General features: G+C 36.2%; 1 long non-coding RNA gene across 1 annotated transcript in view; it reads left to right on the top strand.

Annotated features, from left to right (window-relative positions):
- The first annotated feature begins 1,389 nt into the window (after positions 1-1,389).
- The window catches only part of LOC137220891 (uncharacterized), a 347,504-nt gene continuing 329,890 nt past the window's right edge, over positions 1,390-19,003 (top strand). Inside the window, exon 1 of the long non-coding RNA XR_010941829.1 lies at positions 1,390-1,430. This is a non-coding gene — a long non-coding RNA (uncharacterized lncRNA). The remainder of the gene's footprint in view (positions 1,431-19,003) is intronic.

Below are 19,003 nucleotides of genomic sequence, written 5' to 3'. Positions count from 1 at the left end.
AGGCATATCAATTGTTTATATTTATTCTAAATGACCATAATTAATGGGAACTGAAAAAGAAAACATAGTTTACAGATGGTCCTGGTCCTCTACCAACTTGAAGTTGGTGTTTATAAAGGCAACTTCTTTCACCCATCTGTAGCAGATGTTGTTGTATTACTTTTTCAGTTAGTGGTGTTAGGTTCAGATTTATTCATTTTCCATTCTTTCTAAGGTCTGGCATTTTGTCAGTAGCTGCCCAAAGTCCATGGTATTGTGAAATACTGAAGGCATTTTGAGTTTCGAACATTATACTCTCTAACTACCTGGGTCAACCAGCACCAGATATTGTAATAATAGCCCTCCTTGACTGGTAGGCAAACCCTTAGATAGCCACAAACTGAATAAGTAATTTTATTTTTTTCCATTGTGTGTAAGGGTTCCTGAAGAATCAAAATACACTATTGCTTCTTTTTTCTCTCCTTTAGTTAGATAAAAGAATAAGGAGGGCTGTTTTAGAATCACAGCATTGGAAACTGTAGTTGGTTGAATACTCCCGAAGTGTATATCCACCCAAATAACTTATTTGGAAATAGGGTCTTAGCAGATATAATTAGTTAAGATGAGGCCACTGGATTAGGGTGGGCCCTATATCCACTGGTGCATTTATAAAAGGAGAGGACACACAGAAAGACCCACAGTCTCAGAGGAGACAGAGACACAGAGATGAAAGTAATGGAAGCAAAGTTTTGAGTGATGTATCTACAAGCCAGGGAACAGTAAGGATTGCCAGGAGCTACCAGAAGCTTAGGAAGAGGCAAGGAAGGATTCTTCCCTAGAGCCTTCAGAAGTACCGTGGCTGAGCTGATACATTGATTTTGGACTTGTAGTTGCCAGAACTGTGAGAGAATAAATTTCTGTTGTTTTAATCTAATAATTTTTTTTGTAATTTATTATGGTAGCCCTGGGAAACAAATACAGAAACCATTTTCCCTCAGTCCCTCATTTTACAGGTACAGAATGAAAAATACAGCAAAATAACATAAATTGACAGATAAGAGTCAAAATATATTCATAATAGATTTGTTATCTAGGTCTGGTGACTTCCTGTATGACTTACTGATTTTCAGCTATCTATTAAATTCTTTTAACGCCTCTGAGAAACACTGAAGTTCTGGGGGGGGGGGGGCAGCGTTTAACACATTTTTGTTTCATTGCCTTAAAGTGTTTCTTGTATCTAAATTATGACTTTCACTGCTATGCTCCTATTATTATTTTAAAACAATTTCTGTTCCTTTTCCTTTATGTTATGTGTCATTAGAGTCAGTGAAAAGAAAACTTCAAAATATTTGTTAACGTCGAAAATTTTTGTTTCTCCCAGCTATCCCCAATCAACTGTAATACTCTGATATTTTGACATTGTGAATCTTTCGCAAGGACAACTTCACAAGGTAAGGAATAGTCTTAAAAGAGTTTGATCTTAAAACATAAGTCTGTTTAAAAATTCTGTTTGATGAATTAAGAGATTCTTAGAACATTATCTTTAGTAATCTTATTTTTAAGGGATTGAGGTTGTTTGTTACTGCCTTTGCAAATTAGGGATAAATTGTTTTTTTTTTATTTGTTCCACAGTTTTATTTAAGGAACAGAACAATAAATCTTTAAGTAGTAAAAGATAAATATGAAAAGTGCTATCAGGGTAATTGAGTTATGCTGAGCCATAAGTATGCATTTTGACAGTAATTTAGTGGTATTCTTTCAAAGAAGCCCTAGGAATGGAAGTTCTGGGAAACAGTAACATATGTTATTTGGATGGTAGGAACTTGCCTTAGGAAAGTTATCAGAAATTATGGTGACACTAATCAGGGAAATACAAAGGCAGACTGATTTCATGTGTAAATGTACATTGTCTTTGGGAAAAAAATGTTGCATTTCCATAATCGGAGTAAGCCACAGTGCTGACATATACACGGGAGAACATTTGTACCTCTATTGTTGCTTTGGTGTATATGAAATGCAGTGACATTTTTGCTTTGGTGTATATGAAATGCAGTGACATCTTTATACTTGTATCATGTTGTCCATAGACTCTCTCAAGATTCTGCCAAGATTACTCTCATGAATTTTCTGAAATCTCTCATTTTTATCATGGCCCTCAAAAAACAATCCCTTCAGTTTCTAAGCATTCTCTCTAACATATCTTGGCAAAGGAAGGGAAGGAGTGAAGGAAAAAAACCTGCAATATAAGGGACGGGGGTGAAGCCACTTAGTTTTACTTAGCAGCCAATTTCTTCTGAACACCAATGAATCTCTTTTTCCTAAGCTCACAAAAAGATTCTCAGAAAATTGAATTTAGTAGTAAGTATCCCTGTAGTAGATTTTTAGATCTGTATCAAACCAACAAACTGGGAGCGGAGGTGGGGGTGGGGAATAGCAGGGGAAAGGACAACAGAAGTATATTCTTTCACAGATCTGGAGGTCAGAGGTCCAAAACCATAGTGTCTGCAAGGTTGGTTCCTTTTAGAAGCTCTGAAGGTCAATCTAGTCCATGTCTCTTCCTAGCTTCTGATGTCTGTCAACAATTGCTGGCATTCTTTGGCTTGTAGATGCATCACTCTAATCTCTGCCTCCATCTTCATATGCCTCAAATACCAGGAGTAAGGATTCAGATATACACTGGGGGGGGAATACTGTTCAACCCACACTAACCTCCTCTGTTACAAGGCAGTCATTCCTCTGTGGCCAGATGTGTCTTATAAAGCAGTGGTCCTCAACCTTTTGGCACCAGGGACAGGTTTCATGGAAGACAGGTTTTCCATGGACAGGGTGTGGAGGGGAGGGATGGTGCATGCAGTAATGCAAACGATGGGGAGCGATGGGGAGCGGCAGATGAAGCTTCACTCACTAGCTCACCGCTCACCTCCAGCTGTGCGGCCCAGTTCCTAACAGGCTGCGTACCGGTACCGGTCCATGGCCTGGGGTTGGGGGCCCATGTTATAAAGCATCACTGTTTTATTGTCGGTTCCCACACAATCTAAGTAACTTGATGTGATGTGTCCTATTCAACAGAGCACAATATTCGGTAGGGCAAAATAAAACAAATTAAATTAGAGATGCCTTACTTAATTTTAGGATATTATTAGAAACCAGAATGCACAACTTTCTTTTTATTTTATATTAAGAACAGTCCCCCTGTCTTCATCTCTTTATCCCTAATCTAAATTGCCTATCTATATGGCAAAACAAGTAGGTTTAAGTGTCTACCTTCAAAGACTCATCTGAGCATACAACTGAAAGTTCTTCTGTCCCCTGCCTGAATAGAGCTCTCTAGTTAGATAATAATATTTTCTACCATTTGGTTGGCTTTTCAGGGTTGAAGAAGGAACCTCAGCTGTCCACTCTGCTATTCATTAAAAATAAATGGTTCTTATAAAAAATATTAATTATAATAAACTTTAAAACTCACAATTTCAAGATGGGACTTTGGGTGAAATTGGAGAGCAGGGTTGAAGGGCATATCGAGTGAGCAGCCTATAACTCTAATGCTTCATGGAGAGCAGATGGCATTCAGAGTCAGTCCGCTTATGATTACTCCATGATAAAGATTAAAGTTGCATGTCCCCTTGCAGAGGTATGCTTGGCAGGCTGCCAATGTTCTGAACAAGTTCTTGGCCCACCTTGTTCCATGTCAGATTTTTTCTTTCCATTTATCTGAATCACTTCATATTTCCACGAATAAATCTATCCATTAAAAAGTTAAGATTTTTTTAAATGCTAATTTTATGTCATCATTATTATTCTGTTATATGAACCCATTAACAGTGACTGGAAATTTTTTTTTATTGTTCCAGATCTTAATCTTACAGTAATGTTTTGAATCCTACGTGTTTGAGCTATAGTCTGTCTCCAAGGTATGTGAGTTTGATAATTAGACAATGAATACAGGGCATTTTTTCTGTGAAGCTGGCCTTGTGACTGAAGAAATGTGGGTGTTATAACAAGGTAGCAGCTGTAACTGAAATTCTAATGCACAGCAGAGAGCCTGACACAAGGCAGTTTCATTCTTCTCATGAGTTGGCTGGAAGCCATTAATTCCAGGGAATAAAGTAGTGTATTGTTCTAACCCATGATCACTTGTGAGTTTCCATGGACAGCCCACATAAGACCTTGGAATGAGTATATATACACAAAATGTAACCAGGGGACAATGTTTTGATGCAGTTTGCAAAAGCTTAAACTCTTGAAAGCATGTAAGTGACTACCAAGTCAAAAGAATACATGTTTGAAGAATCACTTAAAACCAGTGATGCAATTAACCCTAAGAGAACCTGATTTGTTTCTTTGTGTTAGTATATATGGTATTACACAGAGGTAGGTATAAGAATAATTCTGAGAGGTCTATTTGTATTTACACTCAGTGACAGTCCATTTTCTTGGGACAATTTATTTTCTTAACTAATTATAATTTTTGAAACTTTTTTTTTGTTAAACTACAATATAAATACAGAGAACTATACCACATAATTATTATAAAGGGACAGCTAGATGAATTTTCTCAAGCTAATCGCACTCAGGTAACACAGATGGAACATCACCGGAACCCCATGATTCTTCTTCATGTCTCCTAGTCACTATCTTCCCCCAAATAGCAACTATGCTAATTTCTGACATCATAGTTTGTTTTCCTTTGTATTATTAGAATCCATATAGTATATACTCTTTTGTCTTTGGCTTATTTCATTCACCCTTATGTTTATGAGATTTATCTGTATTTTCCTGTGCAATTATAATTTGTTTATTTTCATTGATGCATAGTATTCCACCATGAGAATACACTATACATTTTGGTCACCTCCACTGATGGTAGGTTTTTGATGGTTTTTATTTTGAGGCTATTATGAGTAGAGTTTCTAAAAATATTCTAGTATATGGATTTTGATGACTACCCAGTTTCACTGTATATCTTAAAGTGAAATTTCAAGAGCATAGGCAATGCTCTGTTCAGCTTTTGTAGACGTCAGGTATCATTTTAATATGGTTTCTTCTCCTGCCTGTATTTCTATGAATATATGATTTTTGTTCTTATCGATTCTTACACCTACTTGGAAAGCTGATGTTTTTCATGGTGGCATTTAAAATTATCATTCACAAGGATGATTGCCCCAAGAGTTATTGAGTAGATGAAATTTTATCTTTCTATTGAACACTAATTATCACAGTTTTGATTACTAGTTTTATCTTCCTAATTTCTCCCAAACTTTTCCTTCTCTGTTACCGCATACCATGCCTTTAGTTCAGACTCTTATCTCTCACCTATACTGAACATTAGTTACTTAGCTAGTTCAACTGCTTTTACCACTGACACTCCCATCAAAGCTCCACTGATACCCCCCATCATAGATTTGATGGCAAATATTAAATAATCTGCCCCACTTCTGTAAGAGTTAGGCTTATTAAAATTGAATTATAATTTTACTGTTTCAAAATCTTCAGTGTTAGGTCATATCCAAGATTTTTTTTCCATCAAGCTCCTGCCTTCATAGGTAGTCTATAATCTATTGATCTATCCCTTTCCCAACACAGTTTTACTATCTAGGCTCCAGCTTTAACACTGTTCCTTAGGTTGGGTACAGTAGGTACTAATCATTCTCTCCTCTATGATACTTTTTAAAAGTGTAATACATTATTACTTTACTATGTAAGATATCATGAATTTGATTTGTTTTCTCTATTAGACTAGAAAAATATATTGAAGGCTAGGGCTAACTTTGTTTTAGACCCCAGATCCATTGCACAGTCTTGGACACATGGTACATACCCATGGACAAAGCTAAAAAAGATGTTGACTGATACTTGCTTTTTGTGTGCTGCTATTACCAAGTATTTGGACACTAGAGTTGGTTGTTCCTTATTCTTCCTTACTATAAATGTAATGTGTATTCAACTCAGCTGCTGATGTTCAAAATAAAATTCTTAACCAGGATTGATTCTTGATGATTTCTCATGCTATCTGGCATTAAGTGTGGTGTGCTTCTGCTCTTAAAAATTAACTAAGCTGGAAATAGTGTCCTTAACCAGAAGAATGAGACATTAACAGTTTTTTACAGGGCACAAAGTTATGTTTATATAATATTCTAATCCTCTAAATGTCCAAATTTAGTCATGGTAAAAAATACCAGCTTTATATTACTGATCAAAATCTTTACAAAAGTTCAAGGTCTCCCTGCTACAAGCTGGTCAGTGACCTCACCTTCCTCCAGGCTGATTGCCAATGCATAGCACTTTGCTGACTCTGCATAGAGGCCTCTAGAATGCTCTTGTAACTGCAAGATAAATTATGTTTCAATTCTAGATGTGCATTTTCAAAATGCTCAGCATCCAGTCATATGCCATGTTCATTTCCTTCAGCTTTCTTTTTACTTTTTGAAAACTGAACAGCACATGTATCAAATGTGTTAAATTGGTGATTTCACTTGCTGTTATAAAGTACCTGTAGTGCTTATCCCTTCAAGCCCCAGGGCCTGAATTTATTTCACAGGATTGTAAGTGCTGGAGGTTTAACTGGTGCATGTGCAAAGTGTTTGTCTTAAACTTGAAAAATCCTGAACTCTTGTTCTTTTTTGTACCTATCAATCCTAAATTACAACTTCAGTTTTATGACCCTGAGAAAGGGCTGTTGTAAAATACAATTGTTGTACGGGTTTTATCCTTCCTACAATGAAAAGGAAAAATGTGTGTACTAACCTTCAATAAACATTTAGAAAATTATATTGAAGCCTCTCCAGAATTGATGGAAATCTGTCAGAAGTATTGCTTAGTCTGTAACCTACAGGAGAGAACTAATATGACTGGCACACTTTGTTTCTTAGTTTCTAAATCCAGGCAAAGATTTCTTGAAAAAGACAAATACACTACTGCAAATGTAAAGGAAACACAAAGAGATTTTCAACTTACAGTACAAAGATGTAAGAAGTAATATAAGAGATACTGTCATCACATTATGATTCAGAAAATATATATCATCTCTACTCAGGCATTTGAAACCCAGGGCTTCACAAAAGCCATTTGTCTCTGCTCTAGGGTGCCATGAGATTCTCACTGACCAAGTGATGTTTGTTTGCCAAGACTAAGTTTTGTTGGCCAAGTCTTACTTTTCCTTTGTGGTTCACAGAGCAGGTTTTTTTGTCACTTATTGGAGAGTCTCATGTTCCTTCTTAGAAGTGCATAGGAAACCCCCACCAAGTAAAGAAGGAATAAGGACCAGCCAAAAATTTCAAATAAATTACTAATTGTGAGTATGCATCTTGAGGACTCTTATTGGTGGGTCTAAAATAGTAAAATATAATACTATTGTACAAAGCTATGCCAGAATGGTAGAGCTGCTGTTGCTGTCCGTGGTGCTGAAATATAGCCTTTAATGTCCATGGCAATTCTTATTCTAGCTTTGGCCCATGAGAGCTGTCTGCCCAGCATTTCCAGAGTTCAGAAACAAATGAATCAAGAAGTAGTAGACTATGGAAGGGAGAAAGTAAAAAAAAAAAAAAAAAGAGAGAGAGAGAGAGACAAACGTATGAGGCCATTGGAAAGACCCAATTTCTGAGAAAAGAAAAGGATAAAAATATTTTTCTTTTGAAATGGTATTTAAGCAGTCAGTGTCAGGGAAGCAAGCTATCATGACTTTGGCCAAACTGAAGTGGCTCAAGAAAGGTAATAAAAGGGTATAATGAATAACACCATTTTAAAAAATTTATCATTAGGAGAGAAAGTTCTAGAGTGCAGAGAAAGGACATTTTCTCTAGGGATAAAGATATCATTATTGAAGTGCCAGTTGAATACTATTTTTTTTTATCTTTCATATAATGAAAACATATTTTCAACTGTCATACTGTAGTAAGAAATTATTTATGTTCCAAACTGGGCACAGTTAATTTCATGTACCTTTTGACAGTTTCATCATATGTCTGATTGTTACAGGTGTTTTTTCTCCCTCTGGTAGTTTTAATGAGCAGCATGCTCTCCTCTGCTGACAGTATACTTATGTTTGTGGAGCCCATAAACCTGACAAATATTTAGAATTACCATGACAACTCAAGGTGGGATTGTGTAAACTTTCACTTTGCCAAAGGAATATAGAAAAATTAGAATAAAAGTGTTTATAGTTGCAAATTTCTGGAGATTGTAGATGTTTTGAGATATGGTTTGGGTAACTAGAGGATTGTTTCTTATACATGAAGAGTCAATGAATTATTTTTCTCTTTAAAGCTAGCCTCTTTAGGTCCAGGCTCGACCTTAGAAAAGATAGGTGTACCTCATTCTTTGAAGCAGCTGTCTCTGAAATACCCCTGCTTTTGTATGTTGAAAAACAGCTGTAGTAACATGCCTTGGTTTAGTGTTGCACTTTATACTTTTAAGTGTTACCACTTACATTATCTCACTGAGTCTCTCAAACTAGATTACACGTTAGTTAAATCAATTTACTTACCATTGAACAGATAAAGGCAATGGAATTCAGAAAGATCCTGGTTTAGGATCACTAAGCTAATCCTTAACAGATCTGAAATTAGAAATTAGGTCAGCTGGGTACAATATTTGTTTTACAATTCCAGAAGAGCAGGACTTTCTTGTTGTACATCAGATTGTTTGCAAGTGGAATGAACTCCCATGTCTCACTTACTGCATAGAAGACTAACAACTTTCAGGTGATCAAAAAGCTCCATTAAAGTTACCAGATTTTCTTTCATGGCAATTTTGTTTTTTGTTTTGTTTTGTTTTAACTGAAGTATAGTTGATTTACAGTATTATTTCAGTTTCAGGTGTACTACATAGTGATTCAGTATTTTTTTAAGTGATTCAATATTTTTTGTAGATTATACTCCATTTAAAGTTATTATAAAGTTACTGACTATATTCCCTGTGTTGCAAAATATATCCTTGTAATTATTTATTTTATACATAGTTTGTACATCTTTATTCCCTACTCCTATCTTGCCCCTCCTCCCTTCCCTCTCCCCACTGGTAACCACCAGTTTGTTCTCTAAATCTGTGAATCTGATTCTGTTTTGTTATAGTCATTTGTTTTATTTTTTAGATTCCAAATACAAGTGATATCATACAGTATTTGTCTTTTCTCTGTCTGACTAATTTCACTAAGCATAATACCGTCCAGGTCCATCCGTGTTCTTGCAAATGGCAAAATTTCATTCTTTTTTTTGTGACTGAGTAAATATATATACATATATATATATATATGTACACACACACCACAACTCCTTTATCCATTCATCTGTTGATGGACACCACTGAGGTTTGCCTGGCAGTTTTAAGCAGTCTCCTCAGCTGTTATGTGTTAGCACTCCTATGTCTATGATTTCTGATATTTTGGGGGGAACCAGTAATATTCCTTAAAATGATCTAAATTTCTATTTTCTGATTTTTATTTTTTTTCCACAAACAAGTAATAATAATGTCCCTTTATATTGGATAGTACTTTTACATGTCTAAATTAATTCCACATTGTCTCACATTTATTTGGGGATATTCTAATTATTATAGTTTTCTCAGTTTTTATACGTAAGATTTCTGAGTCTAAGATAAATTCAAGAATTTCTGAAATTCATGATTGAAGTGGGACTGCAATATGGGTGTCTTGAGTCCAGACCCTGAGCTTTACCCCCTAGCTCCTATAGAACAGTGATTCTTATAGTGAAGGAGAGGGGGTATTTGGCTTTGCAGATGACAACTGGCAATGACTGGAGACATTAGTGGCTGTCAAAATTGGGGGTATAGTGCAACTGTCATTTAGTCAGTAGAGGCCAGGGTTGCTGCTAAAATGTCTACAGTGCACAAGACAGCCCTCCACTACAAAGTATGATCCCACTCGAAATGTCAGTAGTACCCAATGTTGAAAAACCCTGCCTTAAAGAAATCCCTTTCAATATTCCCTCTCTTTCCTATTTTCCTACATATACTAAAGAGTAAAATGCTGATTTAAGGATAATAAATTTAATGTTTGAATCTAATCAGTTATAGACCAAAAATTATCAGATAGCAAAATGAAAAGCACCCACACTTTGGAGATAGGTAAAACTGCTTTAAAATTCCAATTCGTCTACTAAATAATATGTTCCCTTTGGATAGTCCACTTAACATCTCTGTGCATTAGTTTCTTCTGGGATAAAATAAAGATGATAATTCTGACTTTGTAAGATTTTTTTACAGGATTAGGAATTACTATTATTATTTTCCTTCCTTCCCTTCTAAGAAGCTATCTCACTATTATCTTTTGTAACATAATGCCTGTAAGGTGTTTCCTGAATGTCCAATGTCCATCACTTCGGTACCCTATAGATTTGACCCATTCTCTGGACATTGGTACCATCAACATGACTTGTCTACTAATATACCTTTTACTGGTAGATACATAACACCAGTAGGAGCCTGCCTCTTTCAGTCAGTGCCCAGTTTTCAGAGTTTCACAGGGATCCCCTTGGATGAATAGCATAATTGACAGAAATTATGATTTATTGATTTGCTTCACTCTTATTTGTCTCTGGCAGAATAAGAATGAGCTCAGGGTGTGTCATGCAGTCTTCACTAAAGTCCCAAAAGGAGAGAGAAAAACTATACTGGGAAAGAATAGATGCGACAATTAGTTAGATTTGAGTACAATCCCATTTGCATCTCTTCCAGCTGTTTATTTCTGTAACTCACTCGTGTTTCTGAGTCTCAGTTATCTTTTCCATAAAATAGGGCTATCCTGGGAATGAAAACAAACAATACACATAACAAATGATAGCTGTTTATTGAAACTAGTAAGTATCATGTACATGTTTCAACTGTAAATTCCAACTAGGCATCATGAAGGTTACTCTAAAGTCATTCCCATTAAAAAAAAAAATACCTATAAGTAGATTTTTCCAAGATATTTTTGAACTTACTTTTGTATGTTCAATCTCTTTTTTCCTAAAACCTCTAAATTAACATGATCATATCATTTGTTAGAATGTTTGTTGTTTTTTAAAAAAATCTTAACTTGCATCTGCCTATTACAATGTAAAATTCAGTAGTTTACTTTAATGCTAGAGCAGCTCTCTTCCTTTTAGTAGCTCTGGTCCTTGGGGGTTTTGAAGTGATGAACATTTAGCACATTATAGTGGTGTGACTATCAGAATAAACTAGGACCATTCCAAAAAGGGAGATATAAGAAACAAACAAATTCCTTCTCTCATTTCAAAGTCTCCTTTTAGTTGTATCCTCTCTCAACTTCATCAAACTCTGCTTTCTATGTGAGAGTGTGAAGGAAAACATCAGTAGAAATGAGAAAAGTGAGTTTGCCTCTAAGATCTTTATTCTTAATTCAATAATGTGTGTCCTGAGGGACTCCATTTTCTTAATATAGAGACATTTAGTTGTGCACCTTCACAGTTGAATCCAGCATAAGCAATGACATCAATACTGCATATTCTAGAGGAAAAGGAGAGACAAAATATCTCATTGCAAAGATATTCCAAAATATTCCATCTAATGCCTTAATTCATAGGAAGTACAGGAGTTGAGAAGGAATATTAGCTAAACAATTTCAAAATCACACATTTGCTGCTTTAGTGGAGAGGCCAGAAGCCATTCCACACTCTAATTCACTATTTCTTGTTTTAAAACACCCGAATGCTTGTGTTATTTAGAGTACTTTGGCCACTGGATCTCCAATTTAGGATTCTGTTCATTTATTTATCCTTCCATTGGCATACTCATTCATTCATTCAGCAATTATTTATTGAGCAGTTAGGAATTCTGGGTACAAGAATATGTTTTAAAAGTGATCATGTGAATATGACACTTAAAATCTAGTGAGGGAGTCATTTAAAAACACAAGTAGGGCTTCCCTGGTGGCGCAGTGGTTGAGAGTCCGCCTGCCAATGCAGGGGACACGGGTTCGTGCCCCAGTCCGGGAGGATCCCACATGCCGCGGAGCGGAAGGGCCGGTGAGCCGTGACCGCTGAGCCTGCGCGTCCGGAGCCTGTGCTCCACAACAGGAGAGGCCACAACACTGAGAGGCCCGCGTACTGCCAAAAAAAAAAAAAAAAAAACACAAGTAGATAAATAAAATAAATTATAAGTGGATGTATTGCTTATAACGGTAACTGAAATATAAAACAATAGGGACATACTTTAAATGGAGCAATAATGCAGACTGTTCTAAAGAGGCAATAATTATGCTGGTGTGTGTGTGTGTGTGTGTGTGTGTGTGTGTGTGTGTGTGTGTGTTGGGGTATGCAGAGGAGGAGAGTGCAAGAATATTTCAAATCAAACAAAAGCATGTGAAAAGTTCAAGCCTCCTCCAAGACTGTAATGCGTCTCATTGACTCAGAACCTTGCTAGATGCCTTCCGAGTTAATATGATAACTTGAAAGCCTCAGTTTTGTTATATAACACATTGAAGCTGCAGTTAATACACCTAACAAGGCCTGTTTTCTAATGTTATCACTTGATACAATGATTTTTGGGTCAGTTGTAGCCTCTTTGGCAAATAGGTAGGAGGCATTGTTTGGATGGGTTTTTAATGTTAATAATGCCCGAGTTTCCTTCAAACAGCCCTACAAAGACAGCGGCCAACTGCACTTAGAACACAGTTAACAATGTAGCTTATGGAATATCAACTTATTTTAAAAGATAAATATAAACGTGTATCCTTTGTTTCGCGTATCATCCTCTCTTTAGGGAAGAATAAAGAGACATCTATTTCTTCTTTGACCTTGCCAGATAATCTCTTCACTTCACCCACAACACTCTCTACCCCCTCCCCTCCACCACTCCTTTTCCGTTACCCCCCAGCCCTCCCCCTCCCCCGCTTCCTCTCCCGTGCGCGTACACACATGCACACACACACGCTAACTCACACACACTTTGTACAGTCTCTTATAAAAGTGCTTGGTAATTGCATTCCTTAGTTGTTTAATTGTTCACCTCTAGACTGTGAGCTCCTTGCAGGCAGCCACTATGCCAACTTTGTATCTCCAAAGTCTAGCATGGTGTCTGCATTAGAATGGGGTTCAGTAGATGTTTGTTTAATAAGTGAATGCATGAATAACCAAGTGAAAGCTAAAGTAATAGACACTGGCAAGGGCTCTTAGGAAACCATTCTAAATAGCCAAATATCTGAATATTTTTCTAAACCAAATCAAATAAAATATACACATGAGAAGCATATGGCAAATTTAAATTGAAAAACAAACGTTGACTTTACTTCACTAACAACTACATCAAAAAAAGACTTTGGTCAGAAACTTGCAAACTTTCAAATATTGCTCTATACCTTACCTCCCACTTTTCCTAAATTAAAGAAGATCTGTCTTCTCTCTTTGATTTTCTGTTCCGTCTCTGGGATCATATATCCCACACTGGCAAAGGATCTCTTGTTTATTCATCTGAAGATGTAGAATATTGCAAGAAACTGAAGTAGGTTAGGAATATTTAGCAATCGCTTTCACAAAGCAGCCCTAAAGTCAGAGGAGAATGAGAAGGAAAGATGGAGAGGGAACTGAGGATGGGAAAGGAGGAGAAGGGAGAAGGTCTGCTACAAATGCCGAATTTATTTTGGAATCCCTTTTTTTCATGTATGGAAATGTTAATATAATCAATATGTATCCATCTTTCTTTTATACAGATAACTTTTTTTTTTTACAAATCTTCAAGTAAAACTGACTTTCTAGAAATATGTAATATCTTATTCCATGGTTTTACACTCTCCGGCACCCTGACTCATTCCACCCCCTTTCTACTGCTTTGAGAAAATGCGCTCGTGAATGCAAGTACATGTGTACACTTTTGCTAGAGGGAGGGTATCTCGCAGTCTCAAGAAGGTCTTTCCTAGAAAATAAAATGGAAGATAAAGAAGACATATGGTGAGGGCATGAAGCAGTAAAAAAGTGCAAATGTGGGGGACAAACTCTATAAATAACCATATTGTCTTTAACAGGGTTTCTCTTCTGTCCAGAAGCTTCCAGATATTTCCAGATATTGCACTTGAATAGAATGTTTTCTCCAAGAGCTGAAATGTAGACATTAAGAGTATTATCAATGAAGGCTATTTTTCATTGGTTTTGATTGCTGTAGAAGAACATACAAGCCTACAGCTGAGATTCATTGAAGCACTGTTCCTTTCCTCAGGGAGCTATTTCAATAAAAACAATGGAATCAGTTAGCATAGGTAATAAAATAATTACAGTAATTTATTTTGGCTATTAAATGTTGCATCCCCTTAGCTAATCATCCACTTCAAGCTATTATTCAAAGTGTTCTGCTCTTTTTGCCTTTAAGTTAAATATCATGAATTTCTATGCACTGATAAATCCAAATCTAATAAATTCCTGGTGTGTTTCCTTGCACTGTGACTACCAACAACTCTATCTTGTTAATTCAGTGTTACTCAACACCAGTAAAAGATGTTTTCTAATACAATATAAAAGCAAAGAATTACTTGTTACCTAACTTTGTACCAATATACAAGTATATTTAGCCTTCAGTGATTTACGGCTATAGAGCACTCTGTGTTATAAACAAAGGAAGTATCTGAGAAGATTTGAATCATGGTATCTTAGAGTACAGTACTTTCTAAAACAACCCCAAACATCTCCTACCAGTGTTTAGTCCATGAAAGGATATCTTTCAGGATTCAAAGAGCTTAATGTGTGTTTCACCATATGAGTGAGTAGGTAGGTTTCTAATTAATTTCAGCTCTATTCAGTGTCACATCCATTTCATTTTGATAAGATCTAAACCAGGCATACTAAATAATCTGAAAGTACAGAGTTGTTTTCCTGTTTTGCAGGCATGTTATGTGAATTTTTCAGAGAGAAAACAAACTGGCATTCCTCATTCTCAGACTTCAGATCATTAAACAGTAGAAGCAGCAGAAATAATTTCAAATGATTCCTGTAGAGATTGCATATTCAGTTTAAAACTCAATCTTTCTTTGTACTACTGTCAGTGCACTTTAAAGGAAACAATTCATTCTTTAACCTCCCCCATCCTTTCCATGCTTCTGAACTCACCAAATAAATCAATACAAGTTTGACTTTAATTTAAGAATTGGTGGAAAACCTTGTCCTTTATTATGAGTACTAAGAATAATTTCCAAACTGAAAATATAATGTAACTAAGAACTTTTTTTTATTAACCATATTTCGGTTCTCAAAATTGTTTTGAGTTTTGTTTGTTTGTTTGTTTTGCGGTACCCGGGCCTCTCACTGCTGGGGCCTCTCCCATTGCGGAGCACAGGCTCCGGACGCACAGGCTCAGCGGCCATGGCTCACAGGCCAAGCCGCTCCGCGGCATGTGGGATCCTCCCAGACCGGGGCACGAACCGCGTCCCCTGCATAGGCAGGTGGACTCTCAACCACTGCGCCACCAGGGAAGCCCTGTTGTGAGTTTTTGAGGAGTATCAGGCAGTTGAAAAGCACATTAAAAACTAATGACATTTTTAGTTCTAAAGTTGTAAAATCAGAAACTTCAAGAAACTTGTTTTCAAATGGATAGTTTTTCATTGACATTCTACTTCCGAAAAAAAATTTTTGAACATATTGATTTTTAAAAACCTTTCTATTGAACAATATGGTTTTCAGTTGAAACTGAAACATGTTTATAGGTTTTTACTGCGTTATAAATCTCAATTATACACCAACTACTTGTCAACACCTGAAACTTTATTTAGGTGAGGAGGTAGGATTTTTCTAAAAACTTGGGCGTAGTGTCCTCGAATTAATGGGGCTTTTCAATAACGTAATATATAAACACACTTCATAAAGTACCCATTGAAATGAATTGATTCTACTTCCTGAGTTGTGTTGATATTTGCAGTATATTAGAGCACATTGCACTTGGTATTATCTGTAATTCATTATAGGAGGAAGAAAGCATCCAGTAAATGTTGAATAACTGTACTTTCTCAGTCAAACTTACTACAGAGTCACAATATCCTGTCTAGCTCTGAACCCTTTGTTTTCCTTATAAGGAACATTATTCATGGTGATGAAAATCAGAACTTACAAAAAAAAAGAAAAAAACTTATATGCATACATCCAACCATAAGACATAAAAACTCCTCCAAATCAGCACCAGAGTTAAGGGTGCAGAGAATGTTTTCTAGGCCCTGCTAATTTCATACCCCATCCCCTTCCCACCTTTAAAAAAAAAAAATATTTCAACTTGCTCTGTCTGATTTCTCTCAAGTCCCTCAGTCTGTTATGAATAGCTTTGATATTAGTTATTAACCATGCCAGAAAATATTATTTACTATGTTGAAAGTGATCTTGAGTAAATGATCTTTCCCAATCCATGAATATATTCCACTAGAGAGGAATATATTTTAAGGTTTTATGGACCAATTGCTGAATTAGAATTGGGTTTATTGGAAAAATCATTTAAATTAGTTTCTTCTGTTTAAAAAGTTATGTGTTGAATAGCTGGGAGCCAGGAAGTGATTTCACAAAGGAAATCTAAATGTATTATGATGAATTTAAGCAGTACAAAGAATACAAAAAGCTTTGCATGTAAATTGAGTTTATAAATTAGATACCATAAGTTGGTAATAGAACATAATAATACCTATGGACAAATTCCAGTCAACATAAAATTTGAGCTCTTTGAAGATATGGCCAAATCTGTTCTCTTAGAAGTAATAGAAAATTTCTGCCAGTGATGGACTTAACACAGTGGATAACCTTTTCATTAGGCAATTATGTGTTTCAGTTCACAGGATATTCAATATATATTTTTATTGTACGTTTTCAGATGTCAGTGACCCCATTTCATAAAATTTAAGTCACACTGAGGTTTTAAACATCTGAGGAAAATCAATAGATGAGACATTGAAGACTATTATATATCTGCTGAAAATATTTTTTATTCTCTCTTTTAAAAAAAAAAATTTTATTGCTCAAAGCTCCACCTTAACATCAAAAAAATCATTGAAAACCTGGATGATAATTACCCGTGTCTTGAATTTTACAGTAAAGTGCTTTTGTATCTCTGCAGCATTTGAAGTTCTAATCCACTTGGTACAATACCCTAGGAAAGAAGGCAAGGAATGTAAAACCACACTAATCCATTGAGAAATGTTTTAAAAAAAGGGGGGAAAAAGGTATTACTCTAAGTCAAGCTTTATTACCATCACAATCAATAGAAACAAATTTGTAGTCACAGTTCACCTTAACTGACACTAATTAAAAAGAAAATGGTGTGTAATTAATGTGTAATTAAATTGCAGTTCCTAATTAGTTTATTTGGGCTATTAGGAACTTACCATTTAGGCTTTGGAGAGAAGCTAGTAGATTTCACGCAAGTCTAACATAAAATATGTTCAAACAGTACAGAGAGTATTGTGTTGCTTTAGAAAGTAGATCCGAAACCCCTGAGTAAGAATTATAAAGGACTTATACGTTAAATTAGAACATTAAAAAATGGACCCATCTAAAAGTGAAATAAATTGCCTGCTGTAGATGGGTGACCCCGCCACTGGAAGTAAGCAAGGAAAAGTGAGGTGACTAACAGACTGACCTAGAGTGCATAGGTGGAAATTTAGACCAGGAGGCTTTAAGACTGTATAAATCATAAGCTGCTATAATTGTATGGTCCTAGTAACTATCTCAGGGACACAAGTATTGGACTGAGAGTTCCCAGGCATGTTCTGTATTGCCTGAACTCGCCTCTCACAATCCTTGCTAAAGTTATAAATGAAGATGTTTGTGAGTCCCTCTCTAACTTAAAGTAGTCCCTGTGTCTCTTCCCACTATCTTCACTGAAAAGCTAGAGAAGAAAAAGAAAACAAAAAGGATTATAAGGCTAACCATTTGTGCTTCATTGTATAAATCGATGCAGATCTCATCCCCCTTCTTTCGAAACTTCCAACAGCAGATAGGGACATGGGTTTGTCACATTATAGGAAATACTTAAGCAATTCTCTCAGACCTGGCCCTAGATTTTAGAAAGAGGGTTTAAGCAGCTTTCCAACATCACTCTGTAACTCAGAGAAAACCATGTGGTGTCTTAATAAATTAAGTATCAGAATTTTATTTCACTTAGTTAATTGAAGATGCCTACACCGTGGGCACCCAGTAACAGAATATCTAAATTATAGAGAGGCAGAGGTGAGAAAGTGCTAGCAAACCCCAGATCTCCTAAGGGAGAACGACCCTGTGGTCTTGGGAAGGATGATTAGAATAAGAGCTTTTAGGGACCCCACGTGAGCAAATGTGGAACTCTGGCTCGAGTGGTAAAGCACAGCCATCACAAATTGTCAAAGTCCGTCCCCAAGATATTTCAAATAGCTCTGCCTCAAAAGTCCATCTGTTAGGCTTTTTTGTTTGTAAGGAAATTGAGAATAAAAAGATGAGGTGTTGCTCTTGTTCTGTTTTGTTGGTAACCATGGGGTAGAATTAAAAGAAGAGCTGGAAAATGCCAAGCAATTGCACACTGGGAAATCCAAGGAACCAGAATGATTCTGATGTATCGAGAAAACAGGATTTAATGGATTGCCACACAGGGCAACAGCACATGAGAGAATTGGCTTCTCTAATTTTCCTTTTGTGTTGTTCTACTTTGAATTTGAATGTCCAGGAGACACAGTGTGAGTAGTCTTGGGTTGCATGTTTATCCTCTGGCCTGGTGGGGTCAAGGCTCTTCAGTGTCAAGAACAAGAACACCTTTGAAGCCAACTCCCCTAGAAAATCTTTATACTCTTAATAAATGAGGAGGAATTGGATGCTGGGCAGGGAAAATAATCAACTACCAAATAAATAGGAAACAAAATAAAAACAAGAACACTTGTCTACAAATAGGAGCAGAAAAATAGGCTTTCAGCATTCATTCCACAGTTATTGATTGAGTGTCTGCAGAGTGTGGGACACTCTGCTCACATTAAAACAAACTTTTCTTTCACACAGCTGCCTATCAATGAGGGATCTATTATGAAAAGAGACCCTTTGCTTTTTGGTGGTCATTTCATGTTGACTAAAGCATCCATATCTAT

This window comes from Pseudorca crassidens, chromosome 3 (genome assembly GCF_039906515.1).
Source record: "Pseudorca crassidens isolate mPseCra1 chromosome 3, mPseCra1.hap1, whole genome shotgun sequence".
Classification (NCBI taxonomy): domain Eukaryota; kingdom Metazoa; phylum Chordata; class Mammalia; order Artiodactyla; family Delphinidae; genus Pseudorca; species Pseudorca crassidens.
Note: the sequence above shows the minus strand (reverse complement) of the source record. Positions and strands in the feature narration are given on the sequence as shown.